The 22278-nt window shown below is 48.8% G+C and overlaps 1 long non-coding RNA gene across 1 annotated transcript; it reads right to left on the bottom strand.

Moving 5' to 3' along the window:
* Positions 1-379: 379 nt before the first annotated feature.
* On the bottom strand, positions 380-21287 carry LOC142826864 (uncharacterized). Its single transcript, XR_012901133.1, has 3 exons — positions 20917-21287; positions 4176-4245; positions 380-1188 (listed from the first exon to the last, which is right to left on the bottom strand). It is a non-coding gene; the product is annotated as an uncharacterized LOC142826864 (long non-coding RNA).
* Between the last annotated feature and the right edge of the window lie 991 nt (positions 21288-22278).

The raw sequence follows: 22278 nt of genomic DNA, 5'->3' as shown, positions 1-22278 counted from the left end.
CACCTTCACCCTGGACCTGGCTCCCCAGGGCCTGGATGTCTCCCAGGCATCCTCCGAGGCTAGGGAGGGATCATCAGGTGAGTATGCTTAGGGTTTCACAGACACAGGGTGGGGGTGGTGGGGGCTGGGGTGCGATCATCGCTCGGCCTTCTCATTGCGCTGAAGTCCATGCATGTGGAAGTCCATGCAGTGCCAGTCTGCACCACGCGGCCCCAGGAGGCAGCCCTGGAGCACCCCTGGGCTACTGTCACAGCTCTGAGCCCTCCACCTCCCTCCCCCATCCAGGTTCTCAGCTCCCCTCTTCCCCAGTTACTTTTATTGAAAAACAAAATACAAAGTCATATTTTGAAAACAAAACTATTCTTTTTATTGCGATTACAGGGAAGGGGTTGTGGTGGGAAAGGCATAGGGGGGAAGGCACAGGCCTCCAGTGGGGAGGCCCGGGGAAGAGTTATTGGGGTCCTTCAGATAAACTCTCCCTGAGGGCCTCCCGGATGCGCACCCCCATCTGATGGGCCTGGCAGATGGCAGCTTTGTATGGCTGCTCAAGGGCCCTCCTTCCCTCCCAGCTGGCCTCTGCCCTCCACCCCAGTCGGAAGGCCTCCCCCTTGCTCTCCACAATGTTGTGGAGAACACAACATGCAGAGATCATCTAGAGGATGTTGTGCTCCCTCACATTGAGAAGGGTCAGGAAGCACCTGAACCATCCTTCAAGCACCCAAAGGTGCATTCCACCTGAATGCGGGCCCTGCCCAGGCGGGCATTGAATTAGTCCCTTTTGGGGTCCAGGTAGCCGGTGTATGGCTTGATGAGCTATGGCATGAGGGGTAGGCCATGTCCCCCATGATGCACAGTGGCGTCTGCACGTCCCCAACTCAAAATTCACTCTGGAGGGAACAACGTGCCAGCCTCCAGCTTCTGGTAAAGGCTGGAGTTTCTAAACCTGACAAAAATGTCTGTAAACTGTCCGTTGTGGTTGACCAGGGCCTGCAGGACTATGGAAAAATAGTCCTTTGAGTTGATATACTGGGAGGCTCGATGTTCTGGTGCTTGGATGGGGATGTGGGTTCCATCTATGGCCCCCCTGCAATTGGGGAATCCCAGGATGGCAAATCCAGCCTTGATGAGGTCCAAGTCTCCCAGGCAGATGACCCTGTTCAGCAAGATGGTGCTGATGGACCTCACCACCTGCAGAAGGAGACAAAGAAAGACACAAAACAGAGAATCAAAAGGGGGCCTGAGCCATCTGGAGGTCCCCGTCTCCCTTCCTCCCCCTTCCCGAAAACACCCCAGGACAATTCCTCCCCTGCCCCCCACCCCCCCGGCCATAGGGCTGTTTGAGGGCGGGATTGCAGAACCCCCCGGAGAAGGGCTTCCCCTCCCAGCCTACCCCCTGCACCCCCACCCCCTTTCCCTAGGGTCCCCCTTTCCAGTATTCCCCACCTCTCCAGGGACTGCAGCCCAAGAGTGCCTTGCCTCCATGAGGAGGGCCCCGATGGTGGACTTCCCCACACTAAACTGGTTGCCCACAGACTGGTAGCTGTCTGGGGTGGCAAGCTTCCAGATGGCGATGGAGACCCACTTCTCCAGGGGGTGGCGGATTGCATCTGGGTGTCCCGTCCACGGAGGACATGGGCGAGCCAGGCACATAGCTCCATGAAGGTGGCTTTCCTCAACTTGACGTTCTGCAGCCACTGCTGGTCGTCCCACTGCTCCATCACCAGCAGGTCCCACCAAGGGCCTTGCTCCTGCAGCCATGCAGAAGGTCTTGCTGATGAGGTTGGTGTCAAACTCCTGCAGGACCATGACGGCAGCCTGCACAAAGTGCTGCAGAAACTGCAGCAAGGCCGTGTGGGGCCACCACATGCCTAGAGGCAGCTCCAGCTCCATAGCAAGTAGTCCCGTGGCTTCCAAAAGCTGGGCAACCAGAGCACACACTGCCAATGCTTTCCTGTCCCTTGGAGAGGTAGGTAAGCTGAGAAACGGCTGTCCAGGGGGGTCCCTTTAAGCACGCATCTTGGACAGACTTAGGCAACGGCATATGGAAGCAACTGCTGACCTAATGCCCTGCCTGGACTAGTTCTGGGTGGCCTTAAATGCGAGATAGTGTCCAATCAGTGTGGACGTTATTTTTCGAAATAGCACATTTGTATTTCATTGCACTTTTTCTGTGTGGACACTCTCTTTCAAAATAAGCTTTTCCAGAAGACCTCTTCTGGAAAAGCTTATTCCAAAAGAAGCTTGCAGTCTAGACATAGCCACATTTAAAAATGGCCACTTTTCCTCCAGAAGCCAGCAAAGATCTCACACCCAATGACATAGCCAATTTTCCAACACAACAATTTAATTTTGTATGAAAAATCTACCATAGTCTGTTTAAAGGTGTGCCATGGCATTTTGCTATAAATAATTATAATGAAAGTTATGTCTGGGAAAATAAACTCATCAAGCTACAATTTCCTTGATTATTTTAATTGTGTTTGCTTACGGGTTCACCAATCCAGTCTGAGAATTAACAAGCTCCTACTGTACTTTGGAGACTTTATCTGAGTTGTAAAACTAAACAGCAACCAGAGCCGTAATGACAATTCATCTCATAACTGTGACTTTTCCCCCTCACCGTTTTGCCCTTTTTAACACACTTCACTTCTAACATGCACTGAGCTGGCAAAACGGTTGTCTTACTGTCTTTGCTCCAGTTCTTAAATTTCCTAGGCAATGAATTCACATGTATTTGTCGTGTTACAAAAATACAATATTTTTTTGTCAATTAATAGGAGAGAAAATCACACTATGTCCATTTATAGACTCTTGTCTTACACTACAATGGTCTCAGGATGAGGAGAATATTCATTGTGGCTTTGTCTGCATTGGTACCCTTTTCCGGAAAAGGGATGCTAATGAGACCAGTCAGAATTGCAAATGCCGCGGGGATTTAAATATCCCCCGCGGCATTTGCATGAACATGGCTGCCGCTTTTTTCCAGCTCGGGGTTTTGCCGGAGAAAAGCGCCAGTCTAGACAGGATCTTTCGGAAAATAAACCCTTTTCCGGAAGATCCCTTATTCCTACTTGCTTTTCTCCGGCAAAACCCCAAGCCGGAAAAAAGCGGCAGCCATGTTCATGCACATGCCGCGGGGGATATTTAAATCCCCCGCGGCATTTGCAATTCTGACTGGTCTCATTAGCATCCTTTTTCCGGAAAAGGGTGCCAATGTAGACACAGCGGGTACGTCTACACTGGCACCCTTTTCCGGAAATGCTTAAAACGGAACAGTTTTCCATTATAAGTATTTCCGGAAACAGCACATCTACATTGGCAGGATGCTTTTCCGGAAAAGCACTTTTTCCGGAAAAGCGTCCGTGGCCAATGTAGATGCGCTTTTCCGGAAAAAAGCCCCGATCGTCATTTTCGCGATTGGGGCTTTTTTGCGGAAAAGACTACTGGGCTGTCTACACTGGTCCTTTTCTGGAACAATTTTTCCGGAAAAGAACTTTTGCCCAAACGGGAGCAGCAGTTTTTCCAGAAAAACACTGACAATTTTACAGTAGATCGTCACTGCTTTTCCGGAAAAGCAAGCAGCCAGTGTAGACAGCTGGCAAGTTATTCCGGAAAAGCGGCTGCTTTTCTGGAATAAGTGGTCCAGTGTAGACACAGCCAGCCTGTGTGTTTGTATAGCATCAAGGGTGATGTCTGTATTGGAACCTCTAGGACAGCGGTTTTCAACCTGTGGTACACAGGTGCCTGGTGGCCCACAGACTATGCCTAAGGTTTTCACAGCGGTCCGCACTGCTATTTGAAAATGTTTAGGGGTCTGCAAATGACAACCACTGCTCCAGGAGCTACCATAATACAAATAACCAAAAAAGAAATTCTTACAACAGTTTAGAGCAACCCACCGCAGTAGTAATCCATAGCAGCTAGGGCACTGGGCTTATTTTTAGAAACATTTGTCTGCTCTTCCTCATGACTGTGAACAAATAGCAAGTTCTTAGTCCCTGTCTGTATTGAGGGGCATATAGACTGCCTCTAAAATACATGTTTTTAATACTCTTTCCTCCTGCAAGCTCCCCAGAAGCAGCCCAGCTAGAGGTGTGAGAGCCAGATTCTATTTTGTCTCATGCATCCACAGAAGCATTAATTAAGTTGCCAGTTGAAGAAACTTTGCTCTGTACCTCAGTTGCTCAGTCAGGGTTATTGGGGCAAACTCAGCTTGGCTTGGAAATCCAGCTGCAGCCTGAAGCCCTATTTGTAACAAAGAAAACATTTTTTTACTCATAAGATGAGCAAAGTCATTAAGGAACAGTACACATGGGACTTGACCATATCACATCTTTAGTGTTACTTCTCAGGGCAGAACTCAGCTTGGCGTCCCCTTCCCCTGCTAGCAGGAAATGAAGCTCCATCAACATTGTTTCCTCACCGTTCTTCCAGAAAATAGAGCCTTTTGCCTTTTTCTCACTTGGAGGAAGATGAGGACTCCTCCCCTCAGTCTACAGATCCAAATAACCATGTAGATGTCAGTGTAATGCCAACAGGCAGCACCAAACCTGGGACCTTTGGAAGTTGGTGTTTGAACTTCTACCACATGAGCTAAAAGCCAGCTGCCTATCAGCTAATGTTGTAGAGCAGGTTTATTATTCTCTCTGCAAGTGGTCTTGGTGCCACTACATGGGACAGTCCACCACACCCAGCAGGTGTGTGGATTACACCAGGCTGTCTACAGCCAGTAAGGGACATCTTTCTGGATGCCCCATGCCTCACTCTGCCACAAGCACCCACTTACAGAAGGTGACCTTCCAGGGACAGCTTGTACTATGGCTGCCCCTGGAGACCGTTACGCAGCATGGAGGAGATGGCAGCACAAGTTAACTGGCTGGGTTAATTTGTACTGAACTCCTCTGTGGGTTTTGGGAGGAGGCTCGGTAAGAACCCAGCCCAGCCAACCCTACAGAGCTGTAACCCCACCATGGAGGGACTTCCTGAGAGGAGCAGCTTCCAAAACAGAATCCCTGTTCTTCAGCCCCTCTGCACTGGCAATACGCAAGCCAAAGAGCTGGTGGGGACCTGCCATGGCTCAAGAGGCCCTCAGATTGAACTGTAGAGCCAGTTCTGTGTATCCAGAGTGGAAAATGGCTAGGCCAGTCTTGTGACTCTGCTGAATCTCCACCAACACCGTGGCCCACAAAGGTTCCCTCTTCCCTTGCATCCCTGCCTTAGGGAAGGATTGAAGGATGTGTCTGTCCTGGGAAGGGAAATTCCCAATACAAGCAGACACACCTGTGCTCGCTATGTGCAAGTGTGGCAGCAGGAGGGACTAGCCACACCAGGGTCTAGAGCCATGCTCGGGGCAGCTAGCCCCTCCCACTGCAGTGGCTACTCTTCTAGTTTGAGCTCCATCCAACCTACCCCAGGTATTCCAGCTGGAATCACACCTCCTGAGCACAATATTGCTCTTGCCTCCCTATCAGAAGATCCAAACCCCTTACAATCTAATGTATTATCCACACAACACCCTGGGGAGGTAGGGAAGTGCTGTTAGGCAAAAGACACAACACGGCTTGTTTAAAAAAATCACACAGGAAGTCTCCTGCAGAGGAGGAAACTGATCCCAGATTCCCCAAGTTAGCACCATAACCGCTGCACTGTCCTTCCTCTCTTGAAAAAGTACCATACCTGTCCCTTCAGGCAGCCTTGCTGAGGGGATACATTATAACTAGGCAACCGAGGTACCCTTAAAAATCTTGTTGTAGGGTTCCTCCATGTGGCTTCGAATCCCCACCTTCTTATAATTATAAGAAGCAGGAGGACATTATGTGCAAAGAGCAGCACCATCACTTTTGATTGTCTGAACCCAATAAACAGGGACCAGAGAAAAAATAATTATTTGTAAGTCACGTTATTCCTTCTCAGGGGAACCATTCTTGCCTTGCAACCTTTTGCTGATGCAGGAGAAAACAAAAAACCGCCTGAGGGGAGAAACAACCCTCGCAGCTCCTTTTTCCAACCCAGAGAAAGCTCCGAGTGAGAACAGCTGCTGAACAGAAGTCTCTCCAAATAAGGACAGTTTAAATCAGGATTCTGGCTAATTAAAAGACCATAAAGACATCATTAAAAGAATGGAGACCAAGTTATATTAAATTAGTCCACCAGCCAGCTTCCAAGCCATTGCGGTAAAGTGCAAATCATCACCTTCACCTACCATAGCCAAACCACCGACACTCTTTGAATACAGGAGCAGAAACAAGATTTCATCACTGGGTGGATTTAGATGGACGAGGTGGGGGGGAGGGGAGGGGGAGAAAGACTCTTCATTCAGATGTGAAAAGGAATCCCCCACAGGGCAAGAGAAAGCACAGGGAGGCTTTCTCCTGGAATTTCCCTCCAACAATCGTGTGGGAGGTGAGCCTCTCTAGGAAGGTGTGAAATTTAGCAGGCTGTTCACTCCCCTGGCTAATTTCTTTTCTCACACCTCACTGCTCCCCTTGTGCTGCTCTGTTCCCACAAGGCAAGGAGCCGCAATGGCCATGTGGAGTCCTCAATTAAAATGCCCTGGTGTTTGCAAATGAGCTCACAGGACTGGGCCTAGCAGTAGGCCCTATCCAAAGCCAACTGAAGTCACCATGCAGGGCAGTGGGCTTTGCTGCGGGCTTCTAGTTAGGGAGTGTGAGGTAACATAGGGAGTGTGAGGCAACAGCAGAACCGCAGGATAGTTCCACTGCTTACAAGCCGTCGATTCCTGACTTCCCGGCGCACCGTTTTCAAGGGCTGCCTTTCTATTCAATAGTCCTGAGGTGAAGTAATGGCAGACCTGTGGTGGGACCATGATTCAGAAGCCTTCTGAACAGGTGCTTGCAGAGATGAATGCTAAAAGCTGCCTCTAGATACCATGTGCCACAAAAGCAGCATTGCCACCTTTGTGCAGGTAGGACTCTGGATTTGTTCTGTCCCGACGAATAAAGAAGTGGACCAACACAGCCGTAAGTACAAAATGCAAAGCATGGCTCCCAGCAGAGATCAGCTTAGCATGGCATGTGTGGGTTTGGCCAGGGGGAAGTGCCCTTCCAGGCTATGTCTACACTGCGGATTTTTGCAGAAGAAGATATGCAAATGGAATGCTCATTTGCATATCTTGCATGCTCATTTGCATATATTCTTCCAATCCTTTTTGTGGAAGAGGTTTTGCCATTAAAAAGCCCCATATAGATGGGGCCATTTGTCGGGAAAAAAAACCCTTTTGCGCAAGATCCCTTATTCCTCAAAAATTGCGATTTACAGGATCTTGTGCAAAAGGGTTTTTTTTCCCCCAACAAATGGCCCCATCTACATGGGGCTTTTTAAAGGCAAATCCTCTTCTGCAAAAAGGATTGGAAGAAGGTATGGAAATGAGCATGCAAGATATGCAAATGAGCATACTACTTGCATATCCTCTTCTGCAAAAAACCCGCAGTGTAGACGTAGTCCCAGAGTGCACCTGGCAGAGCCACTGTTCACAGACAGTAACAGACCATAAAATGCAAGACCCATCTCTTGCTACAGATTCCTCATAACTATAGTCATAAAGAGCACCCTGGGAGGCAGGAGGAGAGAAGGAGAGGGAGCTGCTCTACCTTACAGCTGCCGCACACAGCCCAGAATAGCTGGAACATCAGTCACACACTTCCCTGCCCTCAGTATCCCCCCAGCATGCAGGGTGGTAGACTAGGGCTGTCTAGGTTGTCCTTACATCATGCCTGGGCTTGACATTTGGAATCTGCCTCCCTTTCTGCCAGAGTAGCATAAACCAGGCCAACCCCTGCTCAAGACAGCCCCTCGTCAAGACAAAAGGAAATGTGTGTGTTTGTGTATGCACACACACTTGCAGGGGCTCGCTGTCTTTCTTCCATTCCATATGTGTCTGGCTGGCAGCTTGTCAGCAAACTTCCTCCCCACCAGTGAAATGTGTTGCAAGGTAGGGACCTGCATAACAGATGCTTAAGCACCATCTGGTGTAAGTCTACCTTCCAGATGCTGCTCCTACCCATTCAGGCTGCTTTCTCCTGGTGCCTGATAGGAAGAGTTCTTAGGACAGCCCGGGGATACCTTACACTTTGCTCCCTCCACATCATCATTTATTTTTGTTTGTTCGGAGAATTTTTTTTTAAGGGATTTCATGCTGCAGAATTATTCAAGTGAATGATCCGTGGTTCAGAAATGCAGGCCCAGCCTTTGGGCAAGGCGAGTGAGGCGGTTGCATTCAGGGCCCCGCAGCCCCACACATTCAGGCCCCAGTGTTGCCCAGTGCCTGGCCCCGCCCCCCCAGTCACTCACTCGCTGCTCTGACTGGGAGCCACGCGGCCGTGAGGCTCAGCCAAACACAGCCTGCTGCCTTGGGCCCCGCGAACTCTTTACCTGGGTCTGCAGAAATGGTCGCTGCTACAACCCATTTCTGTCTCATTCACGCTAGCTCCAGCCCTGGCAAGGACAGCAGAAGACAAGCAGCGTATGCTAGCCCAGTGGTTTTCAAAAAAATTTTCTCATGACCCAGTTGAAGAAAATTGATATCTGTGGCCCAACATAATTTGACTAGAGTGTGGGCTCCTGGGCGGAGCTGAGGATGAGAGCTTTGGGATGTAGGAGGGAGCTCTGGCTTTGGAGGGGGTCAGGGCTGGGGCAGGAGGAGCTTACCTTGAGCGGCTCCCAGTCAGTGGTGCTGCTGAGGTGCTGAGGCAGGATTCCTGCCTCTCCTGGCACCGCAGACCGTGCTGCACCCCAGAAGCAGCCATCAGCAGGTTCTCGGCCAATGGGAGTGTGGAGCTAGTGCTCAGCCCTGTGCACTCTCCTCTCACTCCCCGAGGAGCCTGACCTGTTGACAGCTGCTTCTGGGGCGCAGCACAGTCTGCAGTGCCAGGTCAGGCAGGTAGCTGCCTTAGCACCCCCACTGGTCACCTGATCCCCCTACAGCAATGAGACCCAGTGCCCAACATTCCACGCCCCAGTACTGGGTCATGACCCGAGGTTTGAAAATCGCAGTGCTAGCCAATCAGTGGAATGGTGGGATGCTCGGAATGACTCAAAGAGACACAGTCAAGTATTTTAGGGACAACACAGAAGTTTCTTTACAAACAAAAGGGAGGGGGACCTGGAGCACAAGGATAGCCTGACTCACATGCCTTACCAGCCCTCCTATGACTTGACTGGTTTGGTGCAGCACATGATTTGTGATAATGGTCAATACCCTTGTCATATGACAGCAGATACTGACCTTGCTGGGTGCTGGTTACCCTGCATGATTATGCCTGTAACACACTCATTAAAGCCCTCGGTACAATGTTCAAAATTACCCAATGTGCATTATTTATATTACAGTAGCACTTTAGAGGTGCCAGTTGAGATCGGGGTCCATAGGGTACAAATATATCACAAGAGACAGTCCTTGCTCTAAGGGGCTCAAATGCTGTTCAGCATTTGCCCACGGTCCCTCAGGAAACCTGTGACAAAACCAGGTGCTCTTCTAAGTCTTAGATCAATACCTGAACTATGAGACCATCCAGTCTTTCTAGGGTAGATTTGAAATGATTGCCATGCTAAACATGTCACAGCCCATTGAACCGCAACTAACTGGTGCAGTCAGAAACTAGCCAGAGAGCTACGTTCATTGAGGGTAGGCTGTGCCAGCCCTAGTGGCAGCTGGACAGTGCGGGGAGCCGGGGGGGAGGGGGCGAAGGAGGCGGGGAGTGAGGGGAAACGGAAGGAAGCAGATGGGAGGATGTGTTTCTGTGGACACAGACTCCTCAGTTTGCATTCTCAGAGCTGACTTACTGCATCATGCAAAGCTACTGAACGATTCTATGTTCTATGGTCAGATATTACCTCCGATATTTCAGGGATGAAGGAACTGACTGCAGTGACAGAGCTCCATGGGAGGCACCCACTGACTTTCAGAGCTATATGCATGCTGGGAAGACCAAAAAGACATGGAATTCCTGAATGCTGATGGTGGAAGGGGGGGGGGCAACATTTGGTTTATATTAATGAAATTATGGACCAGCTCCTTAACTGACAGCAATCTGTATAACTCCTTCAGGTTTGGAGAAAGAAGCCGACACACCCCAATTGAGGAACTACATACAGTGCCTCCATAACCTTATGCCCAACCCGTGAATCAAAATGGCAAATGAAGTTGAATGATGATAAATGTAAAGCAATGCACATTGGAAAAAATAATCCCAACTGTACATACAAGACGAGGGGGACTAATTTAGCTACAACTACTCAAAAGAGAGATTTTTGGAGTCACTGTGGATAGTTTGCTGAAAACATCCACACAGTGTGCAGCAGCAGTCAAAAAAGCAAATAGAATGTTGGGAGTCATTAAAAGAGGGATAGAGAATATCTTATTGCCTCTCTATAAATCCATGGTACGCCCACATCTTGAATATAGCCTACAGATGTGGTCCTCTCATCTCAAAAAAGATATATTGGCATTGGAAAAGGTTCAGAAAAAGGCAACAAAAATTATTAGGAGTTTGGAATGGGTATCATATGAAGAGAGATTAAAAAGACTGGGACTTTTCATCTTAGAAAAGAGGAGACTAAGGGGGGATATGATAGAGGTCTATAAAATCATGACTGGCATGGAAAAAGTGAGTAAATAAAAGTTATTTACTTGTTCCCACAATATAAGAACTAGGGGTCACCAAATGAAATTAATAGGCAGCAGGTTTAAAACATACAAAAGGAATTTTTTCTTCATGCAGCGCACAGTCAACCTTTGGAACTCCTTGCCCGAGGATGTTATAAAGACTAGGACTTTAATAGGGTTCAAAAAAGAACTAGATACATTCATGGAGGTTAGGACCATCAATGGCAATTAGCCAGGCTGGGTAGGAATGCTGTCCCTACCCTCTGTTTGTCAGAGGCGGGAAATGGATGACAGGAGAGGGATCATTTGATAATTCCCTGTTCTGTTCACTCCCTCTGGGACATCTGGTATTGGCCACTGTCGGCAGACAGGATACTGGGTTAGATGGACCTTTGGTCTGACCCAGTAGGGCCATTCCTATGTCCTTATCAGTCTCATGTTCAAAAAAACAATGTATCTTAGCTAGGGATTGGTGTGTAGATTTGAATAAAACAAAAAGTGACTCAGCCATACATCCTAAATACAAACTGAGCTGGAGTGTAATCTGATATTAATGTTTTAGAGAGCATGGTTAATTAAAAAAACCACCCTCTATCATGCCGCATCACTTCCTTATCTCATCCAAAAGCAGAAGCACCAAAGTGCTGTGAGAAAAGCTGGAACGGTAGAATCGGGAAGGACCAAAAATCATGCTAGACAGCCTAATACTCTTTCTAGTATGATACTCAATACTCTTCCTAATATCATTTCAAGGCCAAAGAGTTGTGGCTAAAGTTTTAATGAATCATCTGAATTCTTAGATTCTTCTCCAAGCTAAACCTCTCAAGCTTTTGAGGGTCACCTATCAGAAGCAATAAGCTTCTCTTGCTGCCTATCTCACTTGATGATTATGCAAATGCACGCCACTTAACACCAACCCTTCACAAAATTCTCAGAAGCCATGCTACAGACAACCTGAGGATGCTGACCTTAAATGAAAGCAGAAAAAAGTCTCTGGTTCAATGCTATCAGCAGACAACTGCAGTGAAAATTCCAACCACAAAGATCTCACCCACAGCTGGACATATCACCAAGTTGATGGAAATGATCAGGGAGAGAGATATCTTCTGAAACCCAGCCTGCAGATGAAAAAAACGTATTTGGGAAGTGACACTGCCTAATGTCTACAGAGAAGTCTGAGCACAGTAGTGTGTTGTGTTTTGAAAAAGAGGAAATAGGAGTAGGAAATGTTGATTGTTTTTAAGGTCAGAAGCCTCAACTAAAAGCAAAACAGACCCAGACGCACAAAGAAGCGTAAAGACAGTCTGAAGGTAGGAAAGGATGGTGTGGATATGCAATGAGGAGCCTGAGAAATAAAAAAAGGGCTATTCCTTGAAAACTGAGAAAGCCCAGACTGTGTAAAGACCCGTATCCACGGAAGTCAACCCTATGTGGCCAGCCAGTCAGCTTGTGTGCTTGGTGGGCTTTTACTTCTCAATGCTTTGTTCAAATCCTGGTTTTGATTTTCAATCTATGTAGGTTTATATTAATCTTTGCTTCCTCCAGCACAAATTTCACTTGGAACAGACCCAAAAAATTCCTAGCAAACCAAGGGCAAGATGGCTGTCCCCCATCTCTATTCTGGCCAAAGCTGTGTAAAACCACCAGTTTCAAATCATTGGCAAGCAGCAGCTTAAGCTGGGATGGATGAATGAGATTCTAGGCCCCAGTTTGTTCACAAACCTCAGTGAATCTTTGGAGCAATGCTTGCTTTGTAACAAACCCCCACACGAGGAGAATTTAACATGGCATCAGGTTTCTTTGTGGCCAAGCTCTCTTCCACTATTTGATCTGAGGAAGTGGGTCTGGCCCACGAAAGCTCATCACCGAATAAACCATCTTGCTAGTCTTTTAAGTGCTACATAGTCCTGTTTTTTGTTTCTGTTAAGTGGAGAGTTTGCTTCAGGATCCCAGGTTTGCCACAGACAGAGGCTGCTCCATGGGATGCTGGCACAGCCTCTGTCCACAGTGAGCCCGGACCCCCTGCGGACAGGGTCTGTTTCATGGCAGCCGCCCCCCACATGCTATTGCCTCTGATAGAGGCAGCAGTGCGCGGGTGAAAGACGGGCAGGTGGATCTGGTGCTCATGGGGAGCTTGCTTAAAACCAGCTCCTCATTGACACCAGCTCCTGCCTCTCTCCCACTTTTGCTGCCTCTGTATCAGAGGCAGCAAGAGGAGGCTGTGCGTAGTTGACAGGATTAACCAATAAATCCACACTTATTGGTTAATCGTGAGGTTGTCTACATGTTGACATCCCTACTTAAAACCGGACAGGACTCCAACTGAGGCCTCAGCAGTGTTGGGCAGAGCAGGACAGTTACCTCCCATGTCTTGTTGCTATTAGTACATCCAGAATGTGTGTCTTTTTTTGCAACAGCATCATATTGTTGACTCAGACGCAATCGTTATTGCTGGGGATAAGGCCATCTCCTTTCTTAATTTGTTGAGTTGCTTTGCCTTGTTGGAAACTGTGGGTCTAATTCTGACTTCTCTTCTTCTGGGCTGGAATGGTGTTTTCCTTTGTATTTGTACAGCACCTTGCACATCAAGGACCTGCGCCTAATTGGGGTCTCCAAGGGAAATGTAAACAGGATGATAATCTTACACTAGTTTTACATTACTGTAACCCAGTGGATTTCCATGGTGTTTGCCCTGATATATACCAGTTTAAGCAAGAACAGACTCAGGCCCATAGACTTTCTAGCATCCACTCCAAAAGGGGGTAGTTTACGGTGATCAGAACTGATTAGCCAATTTGAAATGCAAAAAGCCGCAAAAGCGCCAAGTTTAATCATTTCACTTAGAGGAAATAGCTCATCAATTTGTAATGCAAATCCACTTAAATCAACCCTGGAACCAAAGCTCAGGACAGCTTTCTCCAGGAAAACAACAGGGAAGAAATTCCCACACGCAACCTTAGCAGCTGCCACTAGCTTTGGAGATAAATTAACACTCCATAATACAAGAGGCATTATGGGGATATAATGTCAAAGTGCCATCAGGGGACAGCAAACTATTTTAATAGGAAAATTTTTGAAACCCACCAACTAGCTTTATTAATGTAATATACAAGGTCACGGCACAGCATGATGTAGCCTTTAACCTATTTTGTATAATTCCATGAGGCTGGAACCTGGATTTCTACACCACCATCTCGGCTACAGCCATGACTGGCGTGAGACGTTGCATCTCGTCAACCCCATAACTGCAAATTGCATTTAATGCTCTGCCATTGGGAGCTGCTGGTTTGTGCCTGCTTCCCAGCACAGAAGTGCCAAACTCCTTCTGAGGAGCCAGCCGGATTCCATGTTTAATTATGGTTGTGGGTGGGGGTATGAATTCAAGCTGGCATAATCCCTTGGATGCACAGCGAAAGCCCTGCTGCTGTCAGTGGGAGGTTAGCACAGAGATCAAAGGGGCAATGCCGCCTTGATGTAGTGACTAAACTCTTACTAATCCCTGTATTTCCTTCTTTGCAGCAACTCTCAATTCAGGGCTTTCCTCCCACTCTCTGCCTCAGTCCAGCCACTGGCACAATCAGCAGTAGAAAAGTGAACACTAGGCACTGGGATCAGAACTGGCCTTTATAGCTAATGCCTCGATGTTTCAGGCTCTCTGCAAACTCAGACAGACACCATGATCTGATCCCAGGGGCTACATGTTTGAGACTCCTGCTTTTCAAGTGCAGTGCTTGGTCACCATCAGGGCAGCTAATCATAGGCCTGATTCTCTGCAGTCTTGCCACTCTCACCTGTGCAAAGTGGATGTAAAAAATGCTGCCAGATGAACACGGTAGCCTCTTGTGCTTGCTGTGCAGTCACCAATGGCTGCCCAAGGTGGGAAAGAACAGAGAATGGGGCTCCAGAACTAGATCGGATGCTCCTCTCACACGAGGATACATTAAACCACGAGTATTTGCAAAGGCCAAATGGAGTTACCCCAATGCAAAACTGGTGAGAATAATCACATTTGGCTCTTGCATACTGTGCGTGTTTCACCCATTGTTCTCAAAACCCATCTTTCAAAGAGCAGTGAGTGTCACAACCCCACTTTACACATGGGGAAACTGAGGAACAGCCGGGTGAAACAGTTTACCTGCAGTCACAGCGCAGATCAAGGGTGGAGCCAGGGATAGAAGCCAGGTCACCTAACACACAGTGTAAGGGCCACACTGCCTTGCTTGAAGAGAATTGGTTTCAAAGGGCTTCCACTCATGCACCAAATTGAGGAGCGTGAGTTTTATACTTGAGTCAAGGGACGCTGCTGAGTGCTTAGCGCCTCTGAAAATCAGGCCAGTTACCCAGGTGCCTCAGTACGGATTGAGATGCCTACATTTAGGCACCCATGCTCAAACATTTTGTCTTAAGTGAAGCTGTTCTCAGGAAGTCTGTGACGGGGACAGAAATAGATCAGAGAGAGTTTGGTTCCCGTACCTTCACCACAAGCCTGTCCTTCCCCCTTTCCCTATGTCTCTCACATCCTTTTTTGCAGCCCCCCCAGAGGTGGGAGGGTCCATAAATCTCTCCCTCCCCGCGCCTGGTCTGGGTCACGAGCATGGATATGAAGGGGCCAGCAGGATTTGTGGAATCAGGATGGGGAGCAAGAAGGTAGAATGAGGCTTTGCTTGGCTCCCTCCTGCTCCAAGCACAGCCAGTAGCAGTGGAAAGTGTGCTGGGCCTTGTAAATACAGGAGCTGCAGAGGCTTATTTCCCCTGGGAATAGGGTGACCACATAGCAAGTGAAAAAGATCGGGATGGGCAGTGATTGGCAATAGGTGTCCATGTAAGAAAAAAAGCCCAAACTATTGGGCTTGTCCCTATAAAATCAGGATATCTGGTCACTCTATCCTGGGAGCAAGGGCGGAGTAAAGAAGGAATTGTAACTCAAGCCAGCTCTACACTAGACCTGGATGGTTGGCTTAAGGCAGGGGTGTTCAAACTTTTTTCAAAGAGGGCCAGATTTGATGAAGTGAACATGTGTGAGGGCCGACCATTTTGCCTGACATTCTTTGAACCATTAAAATTAAATGCAAATTAACTATTTTATGCAAAGTTTATTGCAAACGGCAAACGACATAACACCAACTATACATGTTGTGTCCAAATATATTTATAACTGATTTAGACCAACTGACATTAACTGAGATTTTACAATGTATTCATCTCAATTGAAAAAAAAACTTGCCTACACTAATGTGAAGGGTGAAACTGAGATCTGGACTGCAGTACATAGGCTAGGTCTGGTTCAAAGGCAGTCCCTGATCTCAGCAGCTGCGGAGTCCGTCCCTGCACTCTCAGCCCCAAGGTAGAGGGCTTGCAGGGTCAGAGGCGGGTGGAGAGCGCAGGGCACGCTGGCCTCACGGCGGCCCAGGGGCAGGGCAAACCCGTAGCCAAGCGGGGGAGCGGGGCTGCGGACGTGCCCTACATGGTGGACTTTAGGACCGCAGCGGCCGCCATGGATGGCGGCGGCGCGGCCGGAAGCGGCGCCAGTCAGAGGAGCGCCGGGGAGCCAGGAGAGGGGGAGGAAGCGGGGGCTGTCCCTGCACTCTCAGCCCCAAAGCGGAGTGCAGGGGCAGGGATTGGGACCACGGCGGAGGCGGTGGCGGCCCGAAGCGGCGCGCTGAGCGCACCAGTTAAAAAAAGCACCGGGGAGCCGGGAGAAGCGGGGGGCCGTATTAAATCCGACCGCGGGCCGCATTTGGCCCGCGGGCCGGACTTTGGACATTCCTGGCTTAAGGTCACTCCAGCAATGTAGAATATGTAGCTGGAGTAGGCTTACCTTAAGCTGAGCTTGGCAGCATCCACTCAGCGGGAGGCCGATGGAAGCAAACGCTCCCTTTGGCTTCCCTTACTCATTGTGACTGCCAGCTGGAGCTGCCCTCAGTGTTCGATTTACGGGTCTATACTAGACCTGCTAAATCAAATGCCAAGACGTCGATCTCCGATGTGGTGAGCGCAGACATGCCCTCAGGGATTTTAAAGTATATCAGTGCAGCTACACAGCAGCCCTCCCTGAGGACTGTCAGGTCCCAATCTTGCCACCAGTTCCAGTCAGACAGGAGACCAAAGTCACTTCTTCATACTTCGGAACAAGCCTCCCCTTTAAAGTGGCACATGGAGAAAGATACCGTTGAGGACACAAACCTCTATTCTCCTTCAGCTTGAGGGCAGTTTAGGTGGGGAGGGGAGAAATCTGCATGTATTTGTACAATATCTGATATTGCCCAGCTAACGAATGCTATGTGGGATAAATGCATTTAGAAGGCAATATCTGAAAAAGCCATTACGTTGCAGGAAAACAACCCCAACCATTATCCATCTCTATGTGCCTGAGGAAATAATTTAAGACAGACAGTATTCCCAAAGAGTTAAATCAGTCAGAGCACATTGCAAGATGGTGCTTAAGTCATTTTAATAGATAATGGCTAGGTCACATCGTGAGGCTGGGTTTTCATGATGCCATCCAACAATCTATAATTTAATGTTTAAAATGCAACCTTGGCAATACAATTAATAGCATTTTATTAGCCTTCAGAGGCTTCATGTAACTACTTAGAGCCATATAACCCCATCCGGTATCACAGTGCCATATAAATTCATCCAGCAAGATAAACTTTTAGGTCTGCACTCACAGGCATTGGAAATCTGCAGAGCCAGCAGAAAGTAAATGGCTTTCACGTTTGATAGAATATCACTTTGTAGGCTCACACCTGTGACTCCTCTGCTGAGAAATGTGATGGTGCCAAGACCTTGGAGGAGAGACTAGTACAGGACATGCCAAGTAAGTTGGCTTAAATCATCCTCCCTCTCTATCTCTCTCCCCTCTTTCTATCCTGGCACCAGTAATCATGGCTCACTAGAGCATCCTACTCGTGGGATAAAATGTATGTCGGCTCAGGCTCTGCAATCAGTCTGTGAAAAGCACAGTATGTCAGACACAGGGCCTATTCCCTGACTGTGGAATTAATTCCCCTAGGAATGTCGGACCATCCAAAACCTTGCCACCACCCACTCTATGTGCCAGGTACATTTCTTTGACTGGGCCACCTGCAATGTGCACAAGTAGTGACAGCTCTACATCTTTTAAAAAGTTCCAAAACAAGGCACTGCCCTGCACACATTTCTCCTCCAGGAAAGAAAATGAGTGAACAAGCAGGTGCCACGTTACTAATGTTACTTAATGTGTCAGTGGACAGAGCTCAGTTATGAAAGGGGTAGATCACAGTAAAACAGCCTAAATAGCATAAGATAAGCGGTCTCTGCTCAGACATCTACAAATCCCTCCCTTCTTGCACAGGTTATGTCTAAGGTGAGCCAGACTTCCTTTACTCTGGTAAAAAGTCTCAGAGGGGTAGCCATGTTACTCTGTAACTTTAAAAACAATGAGTAGCCTTGTGACACATGAGCGGCTAACACAAATATATAGGACAGGGTGGGCAAGAGGCTGCCTCGTGGGAACCCTTCCATAGAGAGCAGCTCACACATTTTAAAAAGCCAGCTGCTCTCTGTTCTGGATGGCTGGGGAGGAAGGAGGGAGTCTTTGCATGCTCCCCCGCCCAACAAAATCTCTCAGCTTCCATTGGCTAGTTTCCAGCCAATAGGAGCTAAGAAATTTTGCTGGGGGCAGGGCAGTGTGGGAAGCCTTCTCCTTCCCTTTCCACACCGTGCCCGGAGCGGAGCCACATGGAGCAGCAAGTAGTCTGCAACAGACATTCTGTCTCATGTTTCTGCAGGGCTGCTGGCTGGGAGCTACCTAGGTAAGCGCATCTCAGCCAGAGCCCGCCTCTGGTACCCTACTCCCTCTCTCCCCTCTGACTACCTGCCTCAGGCCACCACCCAAACCTTCTGTACCTCTTTCCCCCCCTTCTCCCAGGTCACAACTCCCTCCCAGTCCCTGCTCCCCCTCCTACATCCCGCCCAAAGACCAGAATTCTCTCTTGCACCCATACTCCCTCCCTGATCCTGCACCCCATTCTCTTGCCCCAGGCCACCACTCAAAGCCTCTGCACCCCCTTCACAACTCCCTCCCGGAACTTGCACCCCCTCCAAGAGCCCCTCCCCCAGGACAGAATCCTCTCCTGCACCCATACCCCTTCCTGGACTCTGCACCCCAAGCCTCTGCCTCAGATCCCAGCCTCCTCCTTCACCTAAACTCCCTCTCAGATCCCTCACCCTCTCCTGCACCCCAGTCCCCTACCCCACGCTCCCTTCTGCCAGACAGCACACCCCCTCCATAGAAGTGCGGCCCATGACCACTTGTCAAAATTTTGGCATGTGTCCCCCCCCATTACAAATATTGCCTGCCCTGATATAGGATCATGAGCTTTCATGGGTAAAACCCACTTCATCAGATGAGTTGGAATGGAAATAACAGAATCCAAGATATACATAACAGCAAAAGCAGTTACCTGTCAATTGTAGGACCCATGTTTATGAAACTAATTAAATGGGCTGGATGTGTCTCATTCATAGCTTTTGAAGTGAAAATGCAAATGTCAAAGGCAGGGGAAATTGGCTTTGTAGTCCGTTAACCAATTAATATCTTCATTCAAGCCCAGGTTGACAGTGTCAAATTTGTAAATGAATTTCAGTCCAGCTTTTGCTTTAACATTCTCATTTTATTCTGGTAAATGTTCCTTTTGTGACCACCCCCTCCTTGCCACTTGTGTGTTTTGTCCACCTGCCGCCTCCTCTCGGATACCTAGTGCATAAACTCTCTTACATTATGTGCCTGGAATACTGGGGCCCTGGTCTTTGATTGGGGTTCCTACCTGCTGCCATAATAAGCAATGTTTCAGTGCTTTTTGCTTTGCTCGCAAACCAGTAACAAAGAATAGGCACCTCAGTCGGGCTCTGTTACTATTATTTAACATATGTGCACAGAGCCAGTGGGGTGTGAGAAGTGGCAGAGAGAGATTACATGAGTCTTACACCAGTCTGACTCAGCTGGGCCCAAGGTAACAGGCAGAAGAGTCTGAGGTAATTGTGAGAAAGCTGTGTTCCAAGGGTCTGGATCCAAAGGCCATTCATTCAAGTTAGGGGGGTTCTTTCCATTGACTGAACTGGGCTATCGATCAGGCCTGTAACCCCTAAACCAGGGGTGAAGAACCTGAGGCCTGGAGGCCAAATGTGGCCCCCAGTCTGCCTGGATCCGGACCCTGAGGCTCAGGGCTCTTCCCAGCACTAGAGAGCTTCACTGGCACTCCAGCTCCCCTGTTGCTCCACCGCAGGGCTGGAGCACACAAAATCTACTAGGCTGGGTCCCCCCAGGCTCTGGTGTGTGAGGAGAATGTGGGGAGCGTCCTTCTCCTTCTCAGTCGGGGGCCACATCCGTGAGCATTGTTCTTTGGGTTTTTGGGGTTTTCTTTTCCTTGCTTCTCACTTGTGTGCGGCCCCCGATTGATTTTTCGGTGGGTCAGTGTCCCCCGACCCTAAAAAGGTTCCCCGCCCCTGCTCTAAGCCATAACCAAGCTGCCTGGGCTTCAGGTTTCTTTATAACTTGCGTCTCAGCGCAGTGTGTCTGCAGAGCTTTGAGGAGAATCGGTTCCAGTTGTGTGTGAAGCGGTGCACCCTGGGCCCATGTGAAATTGGTGAAGAACTTGAATGAAATGTCTGGAGATGCGCTCAGTTTGGGCTTTGATTTTGGAGGAGGGGGCATTTAATTCAGCTCAAACAGCTTAAGCGGTGCAAAGCTTCCGGGACACAGATCACAAGAGAGAGCAGCCTTATTTGATGCCTTGTGAAAGGAAATGGCTGAGCTTTCCCACAGTTCAGCAGCCTCAGCACCTAGAGGCCTCAGGCAGGGCCCCTTTATGCTCGGTGCCATACCTACATACAGAAAGGACAATACTTGCCCTGCAGCACATACAATCTATATAAACCAGGTAGGCAAAGGCTGTGAGAAAAGTAGCATTAACCACGTTGGACAGATAAGGATGCAGAGATTAGGTGACTTGCCCTTGATCACAGAGGAAGTCTGTGGCGGAGTTAAGATTACAACCCAGAATTCTTGAGTCTTCATCTGGTGCCTCAACCACAAGATCATCTGTTCTTCTCTTAAGTCACCTATTCCTACTACCATTGACGTCAGTGGCACAGGATCAGCCTGACTGCTTGACCACTGGCTTCATATCTGGACACCCTGCCGCCCAGCACACAACCCCTTGCTTCCTAGCAGCAATAATGAGCTGTCAAATCCACAAAGGAAGAAAAAACAAAACACCAAAACAAGGCCCAGCGCTGTCAACACTTACAGTTTGACCTCAAGTCTCTCCATATGTTTTCCTTAAAGCCCCAGGGTTATTGAGTTCTTTCGTCTGGCAGTAGTACAGTGCAGACATCCATGCTGTCTGACCTTAACCCACTGCAACATGCAAAGTCATTGGTGCAAACAGAGTAAGGAAACGTGTGCACTGAGCTGTGGCCCTTGCGAGTCCAGAAATGAAGAGGCTAGTTGAGAAGTGACTAGCGGCTGTAACTCTGAATTTCCTGACTGTGATGGGTGTAGGATGACTTACTAGCATTTTTTGGACCTAGATTTGTGTGTGAGGGCACATGCTCGCATGCTGTTGTCTTGGAGCTTATGAATATGCACATGACCCTGAGGGCACAGGCTCCTGAATAGATTTACTGAACACCCGAGTCTGAGACGTTTGTCTTTCAGCATGACTGGGAGGAGTCAGCAAGCAGAGTTCTAGGTTAGCTCCCCAAGAAGCTGGACGACCCTAGGGTATGTCTACACTACCCCGCTAGTTCGAACTAGCGGGGTAATGTATGCATACCGCACTTGCTAATGAAGCCCGGGATTTGAATTTCCCGGGCTTCATTAGCATAAGCGGGGAGCCGCCATTTTTAAATCCCCGCTGCTTCGAACCCCGTGTAGCGCGGCTACACGGGGCTCGAACTAGGTAGTTCGGACTAGGGTCCTATTCCGAACTACCGGTACTCCTCGTGAAACGAGGTGTACCGGTAGTTCGGAATAGGCACCCTAGTCCGAACTACCTAGTTCGAGCCCCGTGTAGCCGCGCTACACGGGGTTCGAAGCAGCGGGGATTTAAAAATGGCGGCTCCCCGCTTATGCTAATGAAGCCCGGGAAATTCAAATCCCGGGCTTCATTAGCAAGTGCGGTATGCATACATTACCCTCCTAGTTCGAACTAGGAGGGTAGTGTAGACATACCCCTAGAGATATGAAAAAGCAGAGGCGTCCATAAGAAGCAGTGGGAAGAAAGATAATTGCAGCAGAGGTAACAAGTGAAAAGATCAGGGCAGACCGCACTTTGAGGAGAGGAGTCAGGAGGAGTTAATAGACTAAATACATGCATCTGACGAAGTGGGTCTTTGCCCACGAAAGCTTATGCTCCAACACTTCGGTTAGTCTATAACAGGGGCAGATGACCGTTTTGTGGGGCCCCGGGCAGCATAATTCCGCGGGGGCCCCCCCTTTGCCATGGCGCATGCATGGGGCTTTCTGAAGCGCGGGGCCCGGGGCAGCCGCCCCGTTTGCCCTGCCCTATATCCGCCCCTGGTCTATAAGGTGCCACAGGACTCCTTGCCACTAAATCTACCCTGTGAGCCACCAGACTTACCCAGCACCTGCACCACAGCAAGAACAT

This window comes from Pelodiscus sinensis, chromosome 2 (genome assembly GCF_049634645.1).
Source record: "Pelodiscus sinensis isolate JC-2024 chromosome 2, ASM4963464v1, whole genome shotgun sequence".
Classification (NCBI taxonomy): domain Eukaryota; kingdom Metazoa; phylum Chordata; order Testudines; family Trionychidae; genus Pelodiscus; species Pelodiscus sinensis.
The sequence above is the reverse complement of the archived record's forward strand: the minus strand, read 5'-3'. Positions and strand labels throughout refer to the sequence as shown.